General features: G+C 38.9%; 1 pseudogene; it reads left to right on the forward strand.

Moving 5' to 3' along the window:
• Positions 1-6,767: 6,767 nt before the first annotated feature.
• On the forward strand, positions 6,768-7,462 carry LOC100668657 (large ribosomal subunit protein uL23-like; annotated as a pseudogene).
• Positions 7,463-22,815: the final 15,353 nt, after the last annotated feature.

Below are 22,815 nucleotides of genomic sequence, written 5' to 3' on the forward strand. Positions count from 1 at the left end.
CATTTTGACCCCTCGCTTGTAGTAGCTACATACCTTGATGCTATAAGAATGGGAGAGGTGAGTGTAGAAAAGTGTTCAAATTGGAAACCACATCACAAAAACAGACTGTACACACTAAAAAGCATGAGTAGTAAAATAGTTTCACTGCTATTCATACGGTTTTCATTGGCTAATTCTTTTCAGAAGTAGACTGTTGGGCCTTTCTTCCTAGCCTGTCTTAGTCTGGAGTAGAAGTAAGATACATATGATAAACTATCTTTTTCTTCATGAATTTTCTCAATCAGAGTTAATGATTCAAACAAAAATTATAATACCATCTGATATCTGAGACAATGGTATTTAGAAGTGGAAAAAGCAAAGGGACTAAAATGGAAGTGAAGTTTCCACACTTCACCAGAAATAGTAAAATGTTGATACCAGTAAACTGTCACACGTATATTTTAATACCTAAAGAATCCTCTGTAAAAACTAGACAGAAACACACCCAAAAACATGATAAATAAAGCAAGATAGGCTATTTTAAAATGTTCAAATAAACCACAGGAAGACAAGAAAATAAAGAAAAAGAGGGGAAAATATCAGAAAAAACAAGTAGAACATAACTAATAAAATGTCAGACAAGTGCTAGTATTAATAATTGCCTTAAATGTAAATGGTCTATATACACCAATTAAAGAACAGAGATTGACACAGTGGATTTTTAAAACGACTCAACTATATGCTGCTTACAGGAAACTTCCTTCAAAATGAATGACATAAGTATGTTGAAAGTAAAAGAATGGAAAAAATATATCATGCAAAGATTAATTTTAAAAACAAGGGAGTGGTTATATTAATAAATGATAAAGTAGACCAGAGCAAAGAAAATTACTAGAGACAAAAAGGGACAATACATAATCCAACAAGAAGACGTAATTATACTAAATGTGTACACACCAAACAACAGCTTCAAAATATATGAAACAAAAACTGACAGAGCTCAGTTCTAAAATGCACATTTTCTTCTCACATTCTATGTTTCTGAAATTGGAATAATTAATTTAATGGAAAAAATAAGCTGTCGTTTTTGCAAAGCTATTATTAGGTTAATGTTGCGCTTTATATCTCAGTGGTGTTTTAGAAATGAGATGTGACAATTGCTTTCTAATTGTTTCAAAAGTGTGAGTCTTACTGCATTTAGACAAAAAGAAAGAATTCAACATTATTGGCTTTTGGGATCCCTGCTAATTTTCCAAATCAAAACAGATCCAAACATGCCAAATAATCAGTAAAAGTTGGTTTTATTTTTAAGGCAAAAAGTGTGGAACCTGAAAACACTCTCATTAAGTCAAGAAGGTTATACAATAAGGCCAAAAGCTTTTGATTTTTATGCAGTTCAGAATCTTCATCAAACAACTTAATTGTGCTGATTAACTGCACATTTCAAATTAATCAAACATTGTTTGGATTGGAGGTTGGATTTTGTTTCTGTTTTAATGAATGAGCATCAGAAAAACTCAAATTTGGCTTTTATCTGGTGATGTCATGTGTATCATTTGGTGGACACCTAGTTCCAGAAATCAGTTCTAGAATTCTCCTAGTGGTCTGAACAAAAGGTTATGTGCAACTTTGGCTTTAGGCTTTCTACCCAGGGGATGTCCTTGACATAAACTTCTGTCGTCCTTAGGATTTAGGTGTATCTGCTGTCTATATGTGGGGACTACTCTTAAGTGCAACCAAGAATTTTAGTAGGAATTTGTAAATTAGACCAGGAGGTTGGCATATAATGTTGTTTTGTCCTATTTGAAAGCATTATAGATAATCTTTTCATATTCTTTTGTGATTTGCTTTTGTCTCTCTCGCTTATGTTTTTAGAATTCATATGTGCTGCTCATTCATTTTTATTGCTGTAGAGTTTTCCATTATATTTCCGCAATTTATTTGCTTATTATGTTCTTAATGACCATTTGGATTTTTCTTCGGATTTGCTATTATAAACAATGCTGTTATAAGAATTCTTGTACACATCTTGTAGTAAACAAACAAGAGTTCTTCTAGAGTACATCCTTAGCCATTGAATTCCTGAATGTGGGCGGTATCTACCTGTCAGGGGCTGAATTATTTCCCCCAAAAAATGTGTATCAATTTGGCTGTGCCATGATTCCTGGTATTGTGTGATTTTCCTATATGTCGTAAACCCTGCCTCTATGATGTTAATTAGGGAGGATGGACCGCAGTTGTGTAAGTGAGGCAGGTCTCAGTCTACAACACTGGATTGTGTCTTGAGGCGGTCTAGAGATATAAAAGAGGGAAGTGAGCAGAGCGATAGGGGCACCTTGTCTCTGGGAGCAGAGCGCATCCTTTGGACCGGGCATTCCTGCACAGAGAAGCTCCTAGTCCGGAGGAAGATTGATGAGAAGGCCGACAGAGACAGAAAGCCTTCCCTGGAGCTGATGCCCTGAATTTGGACTTTTAGCCTACTTTACAGTGAGGAAATATACTCTTTGTTAAAGCCATCCTCTCGTGGTATTTCTTTTATAGCAGCACTAGATGACTAAGACACTATCTTTAAACTCGATCAGGCAATGCTGACTTTTTTCCAACAGAGCTGTATTATTTTAAACTCTCAACAGCAAAGTATCAGATTTCTCAATTTTTTATATTCTCACAAACACTTGGTATCTTCCAACGATTTAATTTTTGTCAGTCAGGTACCTATAAAATAGTTCTTATCTTTCTTCCATTCCTTTCTTTATCATTTTGTTTTAATTGTAATACTTGTATAGTTTGTTTTGTACAATTAACTCTTTCTCATAGAAGTTTGTTTCCTCAAGTACTTTGTGACTTTTTATTGTGAGGTTTTCTTCAGTAGAGATAGTTCTTTTTTTCCTTTCTTTTTAGGTGGGAATCTCATGCATCAAGAGTTGTGAAATCAGGTCAACTTCCTGATCTAATGTAAAGGGAGTTTCCTTGGGGTGTTGCTTGAACCACCTTTTAGCTCTCAAGAGTTAAAAGGAAAGGGAAGCAAGCAGAGAGTTGGGGACTTCATACCACCAAGAATGCAGCACCAGGAGCAGAGCACTTCCATTGGACCCAGGGTCCTTGTGCCTGAGAAGCTCCTCTACCATGGGAAGATTGAGGACAGGGACCTTCCTCCAGAGCCGACAGAGAGAGAAAGCCTTCCCCTGGAGCTGACGCCCTGAATTTGGACTTGTAACCTACTAGGCTGTGAGGAAATGAATTTCTCTTTGTTAAAGCCAAAAAAAAAAAAAAGAGTTATGAAAGTGTCTCTATGAAGTAGTTTTGTGTTTGTATCTGCTGGAACTGCATTGGTCCCAGACCAGTTTTTACATTATTATTTGAGAAGGATGCCTTACATCTTCATTGTCTGCTCCTATGTTTACTGTTCTGTCGTTGAAATCCTTATTTATTTCAGGTATTTGGCAATTTCCTTTTCCTTGTTTTGTGCTTGGTTTTGTGATACTTTTGATGTTCTCGTTTTGTTTTATTTTATCAAATGTTTCTATGTTCTTGGAATGAGAGGGAATATCCATGCCAATTCAATATGCCATCTCATAGACATTTTAGTCTCATTTGTAGTATTTCTGGTCTGTGCAATAGTAATTTTTTCAATTTAAAATACTATCAGATTATAATTTGGTTTCTAATAAAATTTGACCAAAGGGAGAAAATGGACTTGAGTACTGTGGTTCCTAAAACTATCACTGTCATTGCCAATTAATTAATTGGCATCCTGACTTTGAAATGAGTCTCATGAGTTTTCTCTAAAGAAGAAAGTCAGCTCTCAGGATACATATAAAATCAACTTCCTGAGCCCGCTAGTCTAATACTGGACTTTGATAAAATATCCTAATGTCATAAATGCCTTTCTTTGTAGTTTTCTGGGACACAGCCTGACTACAGGTAATTTTCTCTAGCATGGATATTAGTTACTTGCATAGGTATGGTTAACATCTACACGCCCTAAGATATGTCCAGGCTCACAGTTTTTTAGTTAACATTGTACAAAATCGTAAGGCTTTGAAAGTTAAATTTCAATCACACGAAATTTAGTACCATCAATTCCTGATCATATGCTACCTCCTGAAATGGTAGAATGTCGACCATTTCATTTTGGTATAGTGATTCTTTGTATTTCTTCCATTTTCTTCTGATGCTTTCTGTGTCATTTAATACTTTTCCCATAGAATCCTTCAATATTGCAACTTGAGGCTTGAATTTTTCTTCAGTTCTTTAAGCTTGAGAAATGCCGAGTGTGTTCTTCCCTTTTGGTATTCTAACTTCAGATCATTGCACTTGTCATTATAATACTTTACTTTGTCTTCTCGAGCCTCCCTTTGAAATCTTCTGTTCAGCTCTGTTACTTCATCATTTCTTCTGTTCACTTTATCTACTAAAAGTTTAAGAACTAGCTTCAGAGTCTCTTCTAACATCCATTTTGCTCTTTTCTTTCTTTCTTGTTTTTTTAATGGCCTCTTAGTTTCTTCATGTATGATCTTCTTGATGTCATTCCACAACTCATCTGGTCTTCGATCATTAGTGTACAATGCATCAAATTTGTTCTTGAGATGGTCTCTAAATACAAGCCGGATATACTCAGGGTTGTACTTTGGCTCTCATGGATTTATTCTAATTTTCTTCAGCTTCATCTTGAACTTGCACAAAAGCAGTTGATGGTCTGTTCCAAAGTTGCCCCCTGGCCTTGTTCTGACTGGTGGTACTGAGGTTTTCCATCTTCTGTTTTCACAGATGTAGTCAATTTGAATCCTGTGTATTCCATCTAGTGAGGTTCATGTGTATAGTCACCATTTATGATGTTGAAAAAAGGTATTTTCAATGGAGAAGACGGTCTTGCAAAAATCTACCATGCTATCTCCTTTGTCGTTTCTATCACTAAGGCCATATTTTCCTACTACCAATCCTTCTTTGTTTCCAACTTTTACATTCCAGTCACCAGTAGTTATCAATATGTCTTGATTGCATGTTTGATCAATTTCAACTTGCAGAAGTTGGTAAAAATCTTCAATTTCCTCATCTTTGGCCTTAGTGGTTGGTGCATAAATTTGAATAATAGTCACATTGACTGGTCTTCCTTGTAGGCCTATGGATATGTTCCTATCAATGACAGTGTTGTGCTTCAGGATAGATCTTGAAATGTTCTTTTTTATGATGAATGCATTACCATTCCTCTTCAGTTTGTCATTCCCAGCATAATAGATCGTATGATTGTCTTATTCAAAATGGTTGATACAGTCCATTTCAGCTCACTGTTGTTGCTGGTGCCATCAAGTGGATTTCAACTCGTAGTGACCTTACAGGATAGAGTAGAACTGCCCCATAGGGTTTCCAAGGAGCAGCTGGTGGATTTGAATTGCCATCTTTTGGTTAGCAGCCAAGCTCTTAATCACTACCCCATCAGGACCCCTTCAGCTCACCAATGCCTAGAATATTGATGTTTATGCATTCCATTTCATTTTTGATGATTTCCAATTTTCCTAGATTCATATTTCACACATTCCATTGTTCTTGAGATGTTTGCAGCTGTTTCTTCTCATTTTGAGTCGTGCCACATCAGCAAGTGAAGGTCCTGAAAGCTTGACTCCAACCACATCATTAAGGTTGACTCTACTTTGAGGAGGCATCTCTCCCTCAGCTGTATTTTGCCTGTCTTACAACCTGAGGGTCTCATCTTCCAGCAATATGTCAGACAATTTTCTGTTGCTATTCATAAGGTTTTTGTTGGCTACTTTTTTTCAGAAGTAGACTGCCAGGTAATTCTTCTTAGTCATTGTGAGCCTGCAAGCTCTGCTGAAACCTTTTCACCAAGGGTGAACCTGCAGGTATTTGAAATACCAGTGGCAAAGCTTTCAGTATCACCTCATAGTACATACCTTATACTACATACAAAAATTAACTTGAAATGATCATAGACCAAAACATACTGGCTGCCATGGATTGAATTGTGTCCCCCCAAAAATATGTGTCAAATTATTTAGGCCATGATTCCCAGTAGTGTGTGTTTGTCCTCCATTTTGTGATTGTAAATTTATGTTGAAAGGATTAGGGTGGGTTTGTAACAGCACCGTTACTGAGGCCACCTTCCTGATCCAAGGTTAAGGGAGTTTCCCTGGGGTGTGGCCTGCACCACCTTTTATCTTTTAAGAGATAAAAGGAAAGGGAAGCAAGCAGAGAGTTGGGGACCTCATACCACCAAGAAAGCAGCACCAGGAGTAGAATGTGTCCTTCAGACCCAGGGTCCCTGCACCTGAGAAGCTCCTCAACCAGGGGAAAATTGAGGACAAGGATGTTCTTCCGGAGCCAAAAGAGAGAGAAAGCCTTCCCCTGGAGCCAATGCCCTGAATTTGGACTTGTATCCTACTAGACTGTGAGGAAATAAATTTGTCCTTGTTAAAGCCATCCACTTTGTGATATTTCTGTTATGGCAGCACTAGATGACTAAGACAATGACTAAAACTTCTAGAAGAAAATTTCAGAGACTATCTATGTGAAGTTGAGTTTGGTAAAGTTTTCCTGGATTGAACAATTAAAGCACTAATCATAAAAGAAAAAAATAATAAATTGGACTTTATCAAAATTTAAAATTTCTTCTCTTTGAAAGTTGTTATTGAGAAAAAAAAAAGATGAGCCACAATCTGGTAGAAAATAATTGTAAAATTCATAGCAGATATAGAACTTGTGTCCAAATATGTAGAGTTCTTACAATTCAAAAATAACAAAAAAGCCGATAAAAGAAATGAGTGCTTTTTATGAAGATGGTGCCAAAAGCAAAGAAGCAAGCCCCTGCCCCTCCCAAAACTGAAGCCAAAGCAAAGGCACTAAAGGCCAAGAAGCCAGTGCTGAAAGACTTCCACAGCCACAAAAAAAGGAGATCCACACTTTACTCACCTTCCAACAGCCCAAGACACTGATGCTCTGAAGATAGCCCAAATATCTTCAGAAGAGTGCCTCCTGGAGAAACAAGCTTGACTACTATGCCATCACCAAGATCCCCCTGACCACTGAGTCAGCCATGAAGATCGAAGATAAGGATACACTTGTGTTCATTGTTAATGTCAATGCCAACAAGCACCAGATCAAACAGGTTGTGAAGAAGCTCTATGACATTGACATGGCCAAGGTCAACACTCAGATCAGACCTGATGGAAAGAAGAAGCCATATGTTTGACTGGCTCCTGACTATGATGCTTTGAATATTGCCAAGAAAATCAGGATCATCTAAACTCACTACCAAAAAAAAGAAAAGAGAAATGGGCAAAATACCTGACAGTTCACAAAAAGAAATAAATTACTATGTAAAGATGTTCAACATCATTAGTCACCAGAAAAATGAAAATTCTTAAGTGACTAAAACTGAAAATACCAGCAATAAAAGAGTCAGTGGGAATGTGGAGCAATGGATTTCTCATGCTCATGGAACTCCAATATGATATGATCACTTTGGAAAGCAGTTTAGTAGACAAATATTCCCTTGCTATACACAATCCACCATTTCTACTCTTTGGTTTCTATTCAAAAGAAATGAAAACATGATCACGCACAAAGATGATATCAACTTTATTCATAGTAGCTAAAAATTCAAATTTTTCTATCAGCTGGCAGATGGATAAACAACAAAGCAATACAAACATTAACCTCTGAGATTCATTTTATCTATACAATGAAATAATACTACTCAGCAATAAAAAGGAAAGAATTGTTGATGCCTATATATTTTTTTTTATATTATGCTAAGTGAAAGAAGGCAGACACAAAACAAGTATATCTTATATTAAATGGTGGTCACCCAACTGTATACATTTGTCAAAACTCATTTAACTGTATACACTTTAAAGGGGTGAATTTTATTGCATATAAATTATATTTTAAACAAATACAACTCGAAATATAGATGGAATAGAAAAGACAAAGGTAACAAATTTAAGGGATGGGTCCAGAAGTTTACTAACTGAAAAATGTGAGTTTCACAAAGACAGAACAGAGGAAATCAAGGAGAAATCATCAAAGAAATAATTAAAATTTCCCAGAATTGAAAGGCATGAGATTCCTGATTTAAAGAGTCCATTCCATGCTCAGTAAATGGATGAAAATAGACTTTTATCAAACACTGGGGGCAAAGGGCATATCCTGAAAGCTTGTATTCCAGGGGTTGGGGGCAGGTGGAGATGGAACAGGTAACATACGAAGGATCAGAAATCAAAAAGACTCCATATTTTTCAAAACAACATGGGAGACAAGAAGTCAAAGGAGCAATGTTTCAAAAGTGTGAGGGAGAACTATTCTATAAACTGCTAAACTATTTATTTTAATGATGAAGTACATGAAAGAAATTTTCAAACACATAATATTTCGAACTTCTTCCCATCCACCTCTTCTCAGGAAGCTACTGGATGAGGTGATCTACCACACTGAGAGAATGAGTAGGATGGAAGATAAGAAAGCCAGGAAATGAGGTCAACTTAAGAGAATATGAAAGGGAATCCCCTGAACAATGTGAATGAGAGCCGTTTACTAAGAAAAGGGCCAACCTATTATGACCAGCATAGGTCAAAAGAGTAAACTGATAAAATTAAAATGTTTGAACATATTGAGAGAAGGTTTAGAAAACTGAGAAGAGTTTGAGGATGAATTAATGATAAATAGCATATTTTGTACACAAACAATAACTTTATACATTTTTTTGGGCAATTGTGCAACCCTGTCAGGTATTATTTTCCCAGTCACGCTATGTGTGTTACACGTGTGAAGCATTATTTGCAAAAAAAATATGGTATATAGGAAGCCAAGTAAATAAAAAACCATGACAGTTATTAATTTTAGGACAAAAAGTTTTTGCAAGAAAAAAAAAGGAAGCTGTCATAGTATATACTATTGTTCAGCTATGATAATATTTACATGATCATAACAATGCAAGCACTCAGTATCGATCTAAACCAAAAATATAACTACATTTGGAGGATGGAAAGATGTGGAATTGTGGTGAGTAGAAGGGCTGGTAAGAAAGAGCAAATTCTCATTTTCCAAGGTGGGAATGCTTCAAATTGAAAATTCAGGTGGACTTCTGGCCAACATGGTGCTATAGATGGAAGCACCATGCCATCACTCCACAGCAAAGACCTGAAAAACTAAGTAAAACAGAGACAAGCTTCAAACCTGGAACCCTAAGCGTCAAATAAAGAACTCAGCCAAGCACTGAATGGAGTAAGAAACTGTCAGAGAACAGGGAGCAAGGAGAGATATGTGCAGAGGTCCCCTATAAGCTAACACAGCACAGATTCACCACCTTGGACTTCTTTTGGAGATTGGCGGACAGGGAGTATGGGAAAGGAGCTTCACGGAGATCCAAGCAGGAGACAGAACATCTGGTAACCAGCAATATGTGCTTTCCCATTCCCCATCCTTCTCCTCTCCTGCTCAACCTCTCCCATTTCACAGCTGGCTGCAGTTGCTCAACTGGCCAGGAAGTGCAGGGTCCATGCCTCTTGGATTCACCCCACCCACATCAGAGATAGGTGGACAGGGAGTATGGGAAGGAAGCTTCAAGGAGCTCCTGGCAGGAGACAGAGCTCACGATAACTGGTGATATACGCTTTCCCACCCCCCTATCTTTCTCCCCACTGATGCTCAGCCTCCTCTGCTTCCCTACAGCAGCAGTCTCTTGGCCAGGAGGCACTGACTTTGGCCCCTTACCGCATGGATTCGCCCCACCCACACTGGCCAGCTCCCAGAGTGTCATTTGTTTGTTGCTGGTGTTGCATTTTTCTGCTTCTTTTGGTTTCTTCCGTGCCTTTCACCAACTCCCCCTCCTTTCTCTAGAACACCTGGCTCTGTGTGCCATCTTTACTTCTTGAAAGGCTGTGAAGCACCATTCGACTGAGAACTCCTTCCCTGGCCTGCGCCGCCATGCTGGTGGGATCCCTGGGGCTTTTTTGTTGTCATTGTTTTGCTTTGTTTTGTTCTGTCCTGTCCTGTTTTGTTTGCTTTCTTTTTCTTTTCACGGCTTGGGAGACCCTTCTAGCCTGGCTGTAGTAAGAAGCTTTGGAGCCACTTCCCCCGTCTGCGTAACCAGGCCAACGGGATCCCTGAGGGGCATTTCTTTTTCCCTTTTTTCTTTCTTCATGTCTCAGTTTTTCATCTCTCTATACTTACCTTCTTTTCCTGTCTCCTGAATACCTGGTGCTGTGTGACATCTCTATCCCTTCTAGCCAGGCTACATTATGTAGCCTGGGAGACACTTCCCCAATCTTTGCAGTCATACCGGTAGGATACCAGGGAGATTTGCTTTTCTTTTTTTATAATTTTTATTTATTTATTTATTTTCTATTTCCCTTTTTCTTTTTGTTTTCCTCCATTTACCAGATTCTCATCTCTCCACTCGAATGGCAAGCTCCCTTAGCACTTTTTTCTTTGTTTGTCTTTGCCTCCTGTTTCTTTCTCCTCTCTCTTCTCTTTAACACACCCACCTTAACTCCACACTTCACAACCTCCCCCCTCCTTCCTGACTACCTGCGCCATGCCCTGAACTTCACATGCCCAAGCAGCACAGACACAGCCTACCAGAACCTGTCCCGCACTGATTCCTGGACTGCTCTATCAGTTCTAGTACATGCCACAAACAACCCATCCCAGCCCCTCCCCTTCAGCTGGATCTGCCCTGCTGCACCTTCGCTGAGTGACTGGCTCTGCCCTTTGGACAAGGAGGTGAAAAATAGTGTGCCCACAGACAAGCAAACAACAAAGAACGCACAGCCCACCTGCACAGACATAGCCAAATAAACAAAAAGCAGGATGAAACAAACAAATCTACAATCAATAAACAAAGAAAATAATGACTGAATATCCCAAAGACAACAGACAATATCAAAACATATAGAAAAAAGGACAGGATGGTTCCAAGAGGTGTCCAAAATAAAATACCACATGACTTTCCAGTAGAAGAAAAAGCACTAGAACTACCTGAAAGGGGATTCAAATCTCTAATATTCATAGCTATCCAAGAGTTGAAGCAGAAAGCAGGAAAAATGAGAAAAAATACACAAATTCATACAAAAGGTGGAAAATACAGACCAAAAAAATGTAAGTATTCAGGAAAATAATACAGGGACAAAATGCCAAAATAAATTCACAACTAGAGATCAAACAAAAACAACAACTAGAAATCCAAAAGATAAACAACAAGATTTCAGAAACAGACAGTGTCATAGAAGGGCTGATGAGCAGGTTTGAAACCACGGAAGACAGGATCAGCGAAGTTGAAGACAAGCACTTGCATACAACTCTGTTTGAGGAAAAATCAGAAAAAAGAATAAAGAAAAATGAGAAAAAAAAAACTCTGAGAATTATGTGAGATACAATCAAAGCAAAATTTGCCAGTGACCAGAACAGGGGGAGAAAACGGAAAACACAGAGACAATCATTGAAGAATCGCTGTTGTAAAACCTCCCTAATATCATGAAAGATGAAAAGTTGACCATCCAAGAAGCTCAACAAACTATGTATAGGATAGATCCCAAAAGAAAATCACCAAGGCATATATCATAATCACACTCGCTAAAACCAAAGACAAACAAAGAATCCTGAGAGCAGCTAGAGAAAAACAAAAAGTCACGTAAGCTCTGATTATTCAGCAGGAACCATGAAGGCAAGAAAGCAATGGGATGGCATATATAAAACCTTGAAAGAAATGTCAACCAAGACTAATATATTCTGCAAAAGTCATTCAAATATGATGGTGAAATTAGGACATTTCCATATAAACAGAAATTAAGGGAATATGTAAAAACCAAACCAAAACTACAAGAATTATTAAAGGGAGTCCTTCTGTCTGAGCACAAACATCAGACCACAGCCTGAATCTAGGAGGCAAGATCATACCACCCAGATACCAACCTTGGAAATGAACTCTCAAGGACTATCCACAACCCGAAGAATTACAACAGGGAACTACAGAGGTTAATCTGTAAATGACAAGTGGGCCAAGAACGATACAAGAGGGAATAAAAGGTGTAGGTATAGGACTTTCTAATGGAGAGGAAGTCAAGGTGATATCAAGTAATAATAGACCAATTCAAACCTAGGAAGATAAGGGCAAATTTCAAGGTAACCACAAAGAAAGTTAACAAACTTACTCATCAAAATAAAGATTAAAAGCATAAAGTCTCAATAAAAACAAAATCTACCAAAACAAAAGAAATGGGAAAAAAAATCCACAAACAAAAGGAATACAGCACAGGAGAGTAAGAGGAACAAAGAAAATGTCAGCACCACAAAAAAAAAAAAAGCACTTACTGATGAAGATCAAAGACCACAGTCTTCAGTATGGATTACACCTCAACATAAAAAAAAAAGAAAACAAAAATCCTCACAACTGGACCAATGAGCAACATCATGATAAACAGAGAAAAGATTGAAGTTGTCAAGGATTTCATTTTACTTGGATCTACTATGAACACCCATGGAAGCAGTAGTCAAGAAACCAAAAGACTCATTGCATTGGGCAGATTTGCTGCAAAGGACCTCTTTAAAGAGTCGAAAAGCAAAGATGTCACCTTGAAGACTAAGGTGTGCCTGACCCAAGCCATGGTATTTTCAATCACATCATATGCATGTGAAAGCTGGACAATGAATAAGGAAGACTGAAGAATTGGTGCCTTTGAATTTTGGTGTTGGCAAAGCATATTCAATGTACCATGGACTGCCAAAAGAACGAACAAATCTGTCTTGGAAGAAGCACAACCAGAATGCTCCTTAGAAGCAAGGATGGCGAGACTGCGTCTTACATACTTTGGATATGTTTTCAGGAGGGATCAGTCCCTGGAGAAGGACATCATGCTTGGTAAAGTACCGGGTCATTGGAAAAGAGGAAGACCCTCAACGAGATGGATTGACACAGTGGCTGCAACAATGGGCTCAAGCATAGCAACGATCGTGAGGATCGTGCAGAACTGGGCAGTGTTTCATTTTGTACATAGGGTCACTATGAGTGGGAACTGACTCGACGGCACCTAACAACAACAACTGTTTAACAAGAAATTAGTTTGCTCTGTAAACCTTGATCTAAAGTACAAAAAAAAAAAAACTCTAAAAAGAAAGAAAATTCAAGAAATAGTAATCTAAGCATGCCATTTAACAAAAGAATTGTAAGGGTTCGCACTGGGAATGGAAAATGAGCAGGCAAAGTTGACAGAATACGGTGCTTTTTCATAATAAGTCAAGTAGAACACAGGATTCTTTAAACCATGTGCATGCATAAATTTAATAAAAAACTTAAAATTAAGTTTTCAAGTCTGAAGTCCCGCTAGTAAAACAATTGTTCAAACCAGGTGAACTTTCTGCGGCTTCTGTGAGAGAGAAGTTTAGGACACTTCTGCTCCTTCTGTTAAAGCTGACTCTAGGGTACCATCTATATTGTGCTAGATCTGTTCGTGTAGCACTTACTTTGCATGGACCACGTGTCAAGCGCTTCATTGTTAGCTCAGTTAAGGTTTACACCAACTCTATGAGGTAGGAACTATTATTATCTCATGTTTATAAACCAGGAAACTGAGGCAGAGAGGACTTAGGTAACTTCCTAAGGTCATGCAGCTAGTAAGTGGAGTTGCTAACTTTCGTACTCAGGCAGTACGGCTCCAGAGTTTGTGTTTTTCAACAGGTGGAATCAGGATTCTACTTCTCACCTAGATTTACAAACCACAAAACCAAAAGCCAGGCTCCCTCAAGTCAGCTCTGACTCATGGTGGCCCCAGGTGTGTCAGAGGAGAATTGTGTTCCATCGGGTTTACCACGTTTGAATTTTTGGAAGCAGATCACCAGGCCTTTCTTCCAAGCCATCTCTGGGTGAACTTGAACCTCCAATCGTTCAGTTAGCAACTGTGTACAATAACCGTTTACACCACCCAGTGACTCTCCTAAACTAGAACAAATGTTAGATACTGAGTAGCCGAAAATCAAAGCGCACTCATTACAGCTCACTAATAAGCCGGGGGAAACCCTGGTGGCGCAGTGGTTAAGTGCTACAGCTGCTAACCCAAGGGTCAGCAGTTCAAATCCACCAGGCGCTCCTTGGAAACTCTACAGGGCATAATAAGCTGGGATTTACATGGGAATTGCCTCGTTTGGTCTTTAGTCTCTGTCAAAAGTTAACAGCATTTCAATATGTAATGCAGAATATCTCATGTTTTGATTAATCATTTTTCAAATAAAATAAAACAAAAAGAAACAGTAATTAATAATGGAATAATTTAGCCAGAAACTTGCTTGCTCTTCATGTAAGATCATAGATTTAGAGACACTGACTTGCAAAGAGTAACTGTTAACTACTTCTCTAGGAAGGAGTCTTCTAGTATATTTTGAATCTACGCTGTAGGAATAACCTGAGCAGATAATTAGTTAAGAACTAGGATCTATATCTCAGAATAAATTCTGAACAATTTTAATAGTAAAGTAGTTTTTTTTTTTTATTTTGTTTTTTTACTTTCCATACCCATTGCCATGGAGTCAAATCCAACTCCTAGAGAACCTACAGCAAACCCACCAAACCACATCTGTTGCCATCCAGTGGACTCTGGTTCATAGCTACCATATAGGACAGCGTAGAACTACCCCATACAATTTCCAAAGGAGCGCCTGGTGGATTCAAACTGCTGACCTTTTGATTAGCAGCCGTGGCTCTTAATCAGTAGGGCCACCAGGGTTTCCAGCAAACCAGCAGGTGACTGAAAATTGGCTTTAAAGTAGACTATATTTCAGTGTCAGCACAGGAGAATTTAGTAACATAAAATATTTGGAGAGATCATAAAATATCTTTAAATCTGAGCAGTTTCCCTTCATTTCAGCCAATTTTGCATCATTATTTACAAATATGTACCATCCAGAGCTGACCCTGATAATCAGTGTGCATTTTCCCCATTTTTTCTGAATTTATTTTGTAACATAAGTATATGCTTTTAAAAATATAATAAAATCCTGCAAAACATATTGGGGGAGACCTGGTGGCGCAGTGGTTGAGAACTCAGGCTGCTAACCAAAAAAGATCGGCAGTTTGAATCCACCAGCTGCGCCATGGAAACCTTACGGGGCAGTTCTACCCTGTGCTATAAGATTGGTATGAGACAGAATCGACTCAGTGGCAACAGGTTATACATACTGGGCTGCAACTTGATTCTTCTTACACTACATGCTTAACACCTTTCTAACTCAGGATGAATAGTCTTGCTTTGTTGTTTTTAATAGCTACATACTGCACTACGATATGGATATATTATAATTCATATTCCATTTCATTATTGATGAACATTTAGATTGCTTCCTTTTTCTTTTTGCTAATACCAATAATACCACAAGGGACATTCTCGTATAAATAAATATCTAGACTCATATTTTTAATTCTGTAAGATATAGTCTATAAATGGCAGTTTATAAACATAAATTTAATCATCTCTAATTGCTTAAAACCTTCCAGTGTCTTCCCTGTCACTTAGAATAAAGCCCAAACTCTTTTCCATGGCCTCAAGGTACGGCGGCACCTGGTCTTGCCAACCCACCCACCTCCACGTTGTACTACTCGGTCTCACATTCACAGTGCTCCAGCCTCATTCTCCTTCATCCTTGACCACATGCTAAACTCTTGTTCGCGTAGTGCTTTTGCACTTGCTGTTCCCGCTGCCTGGAATCTGCTCTAAGGCTAGCTCCTTCTCAACAGTAAGCTGTCATCATGAAAGTCAGCACTCAGATGCCCACCCCACATACAGTGACTTCCCTCAGCCGTTTACCCTCCACCCACCTCCACCTTGTGCTGTCTGTCAGGAGGGGATATCACATTCCTTGAGGGGATAGCTTTGGCATGCTTAGGGAAGCTGAGCCCTAGATTCTCAGCCTCTGAATTATAGGGCCTGAGCTTAACTGCGAGACTCATGGACCATGCCAATCATATGAAGGAGCACTGGAATGGTTGGTCCAGCCCACAGGAAACAAGGGCCTTTCCCATGCCTCCAGGTTATATAACATTGGTTTCCCTACCAAGAGACTTCAGAGGGATCCCCTTTCTTCCTAGTCTGTCTTAATCTGGAAGCTCTGCTGAAACCTGTCCACACTGATGGCGTAGCTTCCAGCGTCATAGCAACACATAAGCCATCATAGTACAACCAATTGACAAGTGAGTAGTGGACACACACACAGACACACACATACACACACACATACATGTAAGAAATTGAAAAGAAAATTGAAATAATGCTGTAGGCAGTTTAAAACTCTCAATTTAGTAAGGCCTCTTATGAACCAAAAAGGCAACTCCGTAGAAAAAGGGGCTAAAGACAAGGACGGGAAATTAAGAAAAAGAAAAAAATTGCAATAAATATTTTTAAAATATTCGACTTTAACAAATGAATATAATGAAATATTTGCTCCTATCCCCATTATGGAGCCCTGGTGGCACAGTGGTTAAGGGCTTAGCTACTAACCAAAAAGGTCACTAGTTCAAATTCACCAGCTGCTCCTTGGAAACCTTAGGGGGCAGTTCTACTGTGTCTTATAGGGTCACTATGAGTCGGAATTGGTTAGGCTTGGTTTGGTTTGCTTTGGTTTTTATCCCCATTATATGAGCAAAGATTAAAAAGTAATAATAATAATATTAATCTTGTCACCTCTCTTGATTACCTTGCCAGAAAGCACTTTCCCAAGCTATCACAAAAAGTTGGAAAAATTTCACATTCACTTCAATCTGTTCTGTGTCAGACATTGCGCTAGTTACTAGGTAAAAAACATCAAAAAAGACACAGTTCAGGCCCCGTGGTGCACATAGACTAGTAAACCCCTAATTGCAGAAGTATAAATGCTATTATAAGGAGCCTTGGTGGTGGCAGTGGTTAAGTGCTTGACTGCTAACTGAAAGGTCAGCGGTTCGAGCCCACCAGCAGCTCCGTGGGAGAAAGATGTGGCAGTCTGCTTCTGTAAAGATTTATAGCCTGGGAAACCCTATGCGGGAGCTCTTCTCTGTCCTATAGGGTCACTATGAGTTGGAATTGACTTGATGGCAACGGGTTTGGTTTTGGCTTGGAAATGCAATTATAGAGAGAAAGGGAACTGCAATGATAAACTGCACTGAAATTTAAAAAAAAAAAAAAATGGGTACAAGTTAGCAAATTGATTGGAGGTGGTGAGGGGCAGGGCAAGTTTTTACAAAACTAACCATTAAGTCTATCCAGGTCCTTTATCCGAACTAACATAACTTAAATGACTAACTCCCAGTACAGCTGAGGTGATATAAACAAATTTCTTTGAAGGTGCTGGGAGGCTAGATCAAAATCAGTGGTCCCCAAAGGATCTTAACACATGGGGTCAGGGCACAAGCTGCAAACTTGAAGGGCACATTCTTCGGACCCTTCAGTTAAGGCTGATATTTGCAAAACCTCCTGCATATACTGCCTCTGTTGTCCCCGCCCCCCGCATTCCAGTTCCTGTTAACATTACCCCCTTTAGCTCATGATTTATAGTGCGAGCTTTTAAAACGCAGATTTTTTTCCACGGTTTTATTGTTCACGTTTAAGTTACTAGAATTGTGACCTCAATATATTTTCAGGATATTCCAAGTGGTCGCATACCATCATCGTTTACACAACCCTCAACTGCAGACTCTAAGGTTCAGCCTTTTGTTCATTTAACACCAATTCAGAGATATTGTGTCGTAAGACTATTGTAGAACCAGTTCTTCTTTGGATTTATCATCTACTTTGAAAAGCATTTTCTTCTCTTTTTCTTTTTTATTTAGAGCTGATTAGAAGACTATTGACTGCAATTGTGGGATGTGTGTGTGTATGTTTAATGCACACTGAGACATTTTAAATCAAAGAACTATAAAGAGGGTGCGAGTGTATACAATTCTCTTTTCTTAGAACACAGTTCTAAAGGATGCTGAGAAGGATTTTTGCTAAATGAAAGAAAAATACGAATATAACAAATTAGATAGTCTGTTGTAATTGGCAGGTGTTGGGTTTACAATGGAAACAAAAGGCTGTACCTTTTAGCCCCACTCGTTTCCTTGGGTCTAATTGAAGATTTGGTTCATTGTAAGAAACCACATCGTGGGGGAGCATCTACCCAAGGTATTCTTTTTGCTGTTAAAGCAGAGTTTCTGTCAGTCCTTGCCTAAGGGAAATATGATCTGGATGGAAAACGCTACAAAGCGTTAAAGCAAACTTTAGTTATTGGGCTGCTCCAGTATCTTCCTTCTTTCCTCCCTGTGAAGCATTGGTTCACTGTGGTCTTGTTTGGAATATTCCGTGAGGAACACTGACAATGTATTGCATTGGTCACGGTGTGACCGATTTTCATGGATGGAAATACAAAGGCCAGTGTTAACTGAGAGCCTTTATACAGGCTTTGAACAGTAATAAATTGTGATGAAAAGTCTCCCACCCCTGCAGATCATCTTAATCTCTTTCAGACACGGGAGAGTTTATAGGAGAAGCGGCAGTCCTCTGAGTGGCACACGAAAAGAACAAAATTGGTGGCCTCCCACTCAAGCTGAGAGACAAAATTCACCCACAGGTCACAAAATCATCTTTGAACATAGACCAAATGAAAAATTCTTTTCATAGTTGGCCCGATGACATGCCCCCTAAAATGACTGAGTTTGCTATTCGCGTTGTCTGCGTGTGCCTAAGCGTGAGCTAGAACAAGAAATTAGGGGGTGTTTTATTTTGCATTGTAACCCAAAGCGAAATGACCTCTGCTATATGATATAAGATAATATGACTTCTTTAAAGCAGAGGGGAAAAAGCGGGAGGGGGAAGGAGTATGTCTTGGTGGCATTAAAATAGAAAGCAAATACCTTGTCACCTTAAGGGTTTCCAAGTATTCAAGCCCACCAAAGCCCTAACTCTGCTTGGAATGTGATAAGGTAGCTAGGCCTGTTGTGAAATACTTCTTTGGTAGGATCTCTAAACTGACAAGCCATATAAAGAAGTGTTGCAAATTAGAAGCTTATTTCTTGTCAACATATCAGGGGTGGTCCTTTTCGCAGCCTAACAATTTGACAGAGACAAAGCCTTGACAGAAAAAGAAGCAGAGAAGTCTGGCTTCTAAATATAAGGAGAAAATGGGCATAAATAACCGAATCTGAGCTTTAACTTGCATTTACCACAGCCTCCTAAAGTTGATGAGCGGCAGCAAGATAGAATGAGCTAGAGCTTTGAAGTCAGTGGGAGCCAAGTTCGAACTCCTTCTCCATGACCAACTAACTCTATGAGAATGGGATAAATTTCTTAGCCTCCCTGAGTCTCAGCCACTCTCTGTCTTAGTTTCTCAGTGCCATCATAACAGAAAAACCACAAGTGGGTGGCTTTAAATTTGTTTTCTTACAGTTCAGGAGGCTAGAAGTCTGAATTTAGGCCACCAGCTCTAGGGGACAGCTCTCTCTCAGGCAGTTCCATGGGAAGATTCTTATTTCCTTCAGCTTCTGTAGCCTGGGCATTCCTCAACTCCTTGGTAACCGTCACATGACATTTTTCTTCCCCCATTTTCTTGTCTCTAGGTCTAGGCTGTTCTTTATATCACCTGGAAGAAAATGATTAGGTTTAGGACACACCCTATACTTACACGGTCTTATTGACGTAACAAAGAAAACCCTATTCCCAAAAGCGATTACATGCACGGGCACGGGGGTTAAAATTCCAATCCATATTTTGGGAGGATGCATTCAATCCATAACACTGTCGAATATACATAAGAATATGTATCTCTCAACATTGTGATAAGGATTAAGCGAGATAACGAGAAGCCTCACCAGCATGGGGCCTGATTCATTCTGGTCCTTTCTTACCTCTTCTTTTAATATAAGAGAACCAAAAACCAAACCCATTGCTGTCCAGTCAATTCTGACTCATAGTAACTCTATAGGACAGAGTAGAACTGCCCCACAGAGTTTCCAAGGAGCTGCTGGTAGATTCAAATTGCTGACCTTTTGGTTAGCAGCTGTAGTTCCTAACCACTGTCCCACCCAGGCTCCCATTAATATAAGAGCATCACAGAATCAGTGGGTTTTACCAGTTTTTATTGCACCTATGAAACGGAGCATTTTATCTTACTAGGCACCACTCCTCTGCAATTTCAGGCTTCAGTACCAACAACTAGAGAGTGAGTTTGAAAGTTTCTCACTTTACCCTACATCATTTCCTGATGTAGGAGTGGGTCCCGTAGATATTTTCAAAATTTCCACTTGACAAGTATTTCTCTTGAAAAGCCACAGTGACTGTCTTCATTTCTTACTAATTTCTTAGACTACACACCCTGGATCATTGTACATTGGCCAAAACATGACATTCATGTAATATACAGAACAATTAACATTAAGTACACTACTTATGGTTAAAACGTATTCCTACAGTTTAAGGAATCATTTTCCTAATAGTAAAATTAGTCGAGCGGATATAAGTTCTTTTTAATCAAGAAGTGGTACTGAATGTCTCTCTAAATTGGCATTATAACACAGACACAAGCAAACTTTCTTGGTTACAGCCAAGATAGGGAGAGCTACAGCCTGTCTAGAAGTGACTGGCAGTGATAAAATAAATTAAAAAAAGAATTATAACTTTGAAATTGGACCCTGCATAGTCTCGTTGTTGTTAGTTACCGTCATAGTGACCTTGGTTATAACTGAAAGAAACATTGCCTGGTCCAGGCCACCTTCACAATTGTTGGTATGTTTGAGCCCATTGTTTCATAGTCTGGCCCCCACCTTTTACAGAAGAAGAAACTGAGGCTCCGTGGAAAGTATGTGACCTACGCTGTGATTGAGAGTCTGAGCCCAAACACAAACCTGGGTTTCTTCTCAAAGCCCTTCACTCTCTCCAAGTTGCTCTTTCAGATCCCCAAAAACAGACTCTTCAGCTCCAATCACAAGATGGGTATGGACTATATATTTACTGAAGTTTTGAAAATGTCACACGTTACAGTACTTTTTGACATGACTTTCACAGAGATGTTTGTGACACTGGAGAAAAAAAAAAAAAAAGGTTTTTGCAAAACTGCAACCAGAAAATGACTGTTGTGGAATAGCCATCCCTATTTTCAATCCGAGGTATAAATATCCAGTGATCACCCAGCCCTCTTGAGGTTGCCCTCATCACCAGCCATAAATAACACTTAGCTCTTTCACTGAATTTTGGCCTGGTAGAACCCCATCAGGAATTAGGAATTTCTGATTTCTAAACCTGGCTTGGCCACCCACTTACTGTGTGGGCCTTGGATAAGTCATTTAGTGAATTTCTCCATTTTAATCATACAGTAAGATCTTGACTTGCGTTATGAAGATGACTTTATCTGCACTTAACAGGGGTTCACCTTTTCAAAGTGGATTAAAAGCAGCAGCGGCACTATCCTGTCACCTATATCAAAAGATCAGCTGTGGGATAGTGTCAGCAAAGCACAGCAAGGTTGGAATGCAGAAGAAGGTGGAACAGGCTCTCCAGCACACTGCAGCTAAACGAGAATCTTAGCATCGAGCGTTCCTACAAGTTGAGCTATTAAAAGTTCGACTCTAATTAGGATTAAATATCCATAAAAATTTTTTTATTTTTGAAACATATATGTAACCAACCCCTTGCTCTTTCGACAATTTTCATGCATACAATTCAGTGACATTAGTCATGGTTATCACGTTGCGCAAGCATTACCACTATCCGTTCCCAAATTTTCCCACCACCATTAACAGAAGCTCAGTATCCTCTAAGCAGTGAGTCCCCTTTTTTCCTTCCCTCCCTCCCTTTCTCCCATTCCTGGTTACCACTAATAAATGTTGGTCTGTATACACATGGCTATCCTAGATATTTCATATAAATGGAACAATATAATATTTGTCCCTTTGTAACTGACTTAATTTACTCAGCATGTTTTCAAGGTCCGTCTATGTTTTAGCATGTGTCAGGACTTCATTTCTCTTCGTGGCTGAGTAAAATTTCTTTGTATGGATGTATTACATTTCATATATCCTTTCGTCTGTTCATGGACATATGTTGATGTTTTCACCTTTTGGCTATTGGGGGAATAGCGCTGCAAGGAACACTAGTATGAAAGTATCTGTTTGCGTTCCTGCTGACAATACTTTTGGGTAAATAACTAAGAGAGGAGTTGCTGGGTCATATGGTGATTCAAAGTTTAACTCTTTGAGGAACTGCCAAAACGTTTTCCATAGTGGTTGCACCATTTTACAGTCCCACCGGCAATGGATGAAACTTTCAGTTTCTCTACATCCTCACCCACACCTGTAGTTTTCTGAGTTTTTAATCACAGCCATTTTAGTGTGTGTGAAATGATGTCTAATTGTTGTTTTAATTTGCATCTCCCTAATAGCTAGCTAATTAGGGAGTACAGCTAATGATGCTGAGCATCTTTTCACATGTTTATTGGCCATTTATTTCTTGTTTGGGGAAAAGTCTACTCAAGCCCTTCACCCATCTTTTGATTGGATTATTTGTCTTTTTATTGTTAAGTTGTAGGAGTTTTTATATACATACTTTATCAAATATTTGATTCCCAAAATTTTCTCCCAGTCTCTAGGTTGTCTCTTTGTTGGTAAAGTCATTGATGAACAAAAGTTTTTAATCTGATGAAGTTTCACTTATATGTTCTCTCTTTTTTTACTTATGCTTTTGGTGTCATATATCAGAATCTCTGTTAAAAACTAGGTTCCAAAGCTTTGCCCCCATATTTTCTTCTTAAAGCTTTATAGTTTTAGTTCTTACATTTAGGTCCTTGATCCATTTTGAGTTTGTTTTTCTATATGGTGTGAGGTATGGGTCC

Source organism: Loxodonta africana, chromosome 13 (genome assembly GCF_030014295.1).
Source record: "Loxodonta africana isolate mLoxAfr1 chromosome 13, mLoxAfr1.hap2, whole genome shotgun sequence".
NCBI classification, from domain to species: Eukaryota; Metazoa; Chordata; class Mammalia; order Proboscidea; family Elephantidae; genus Loxodonta; species Loxodonta africana.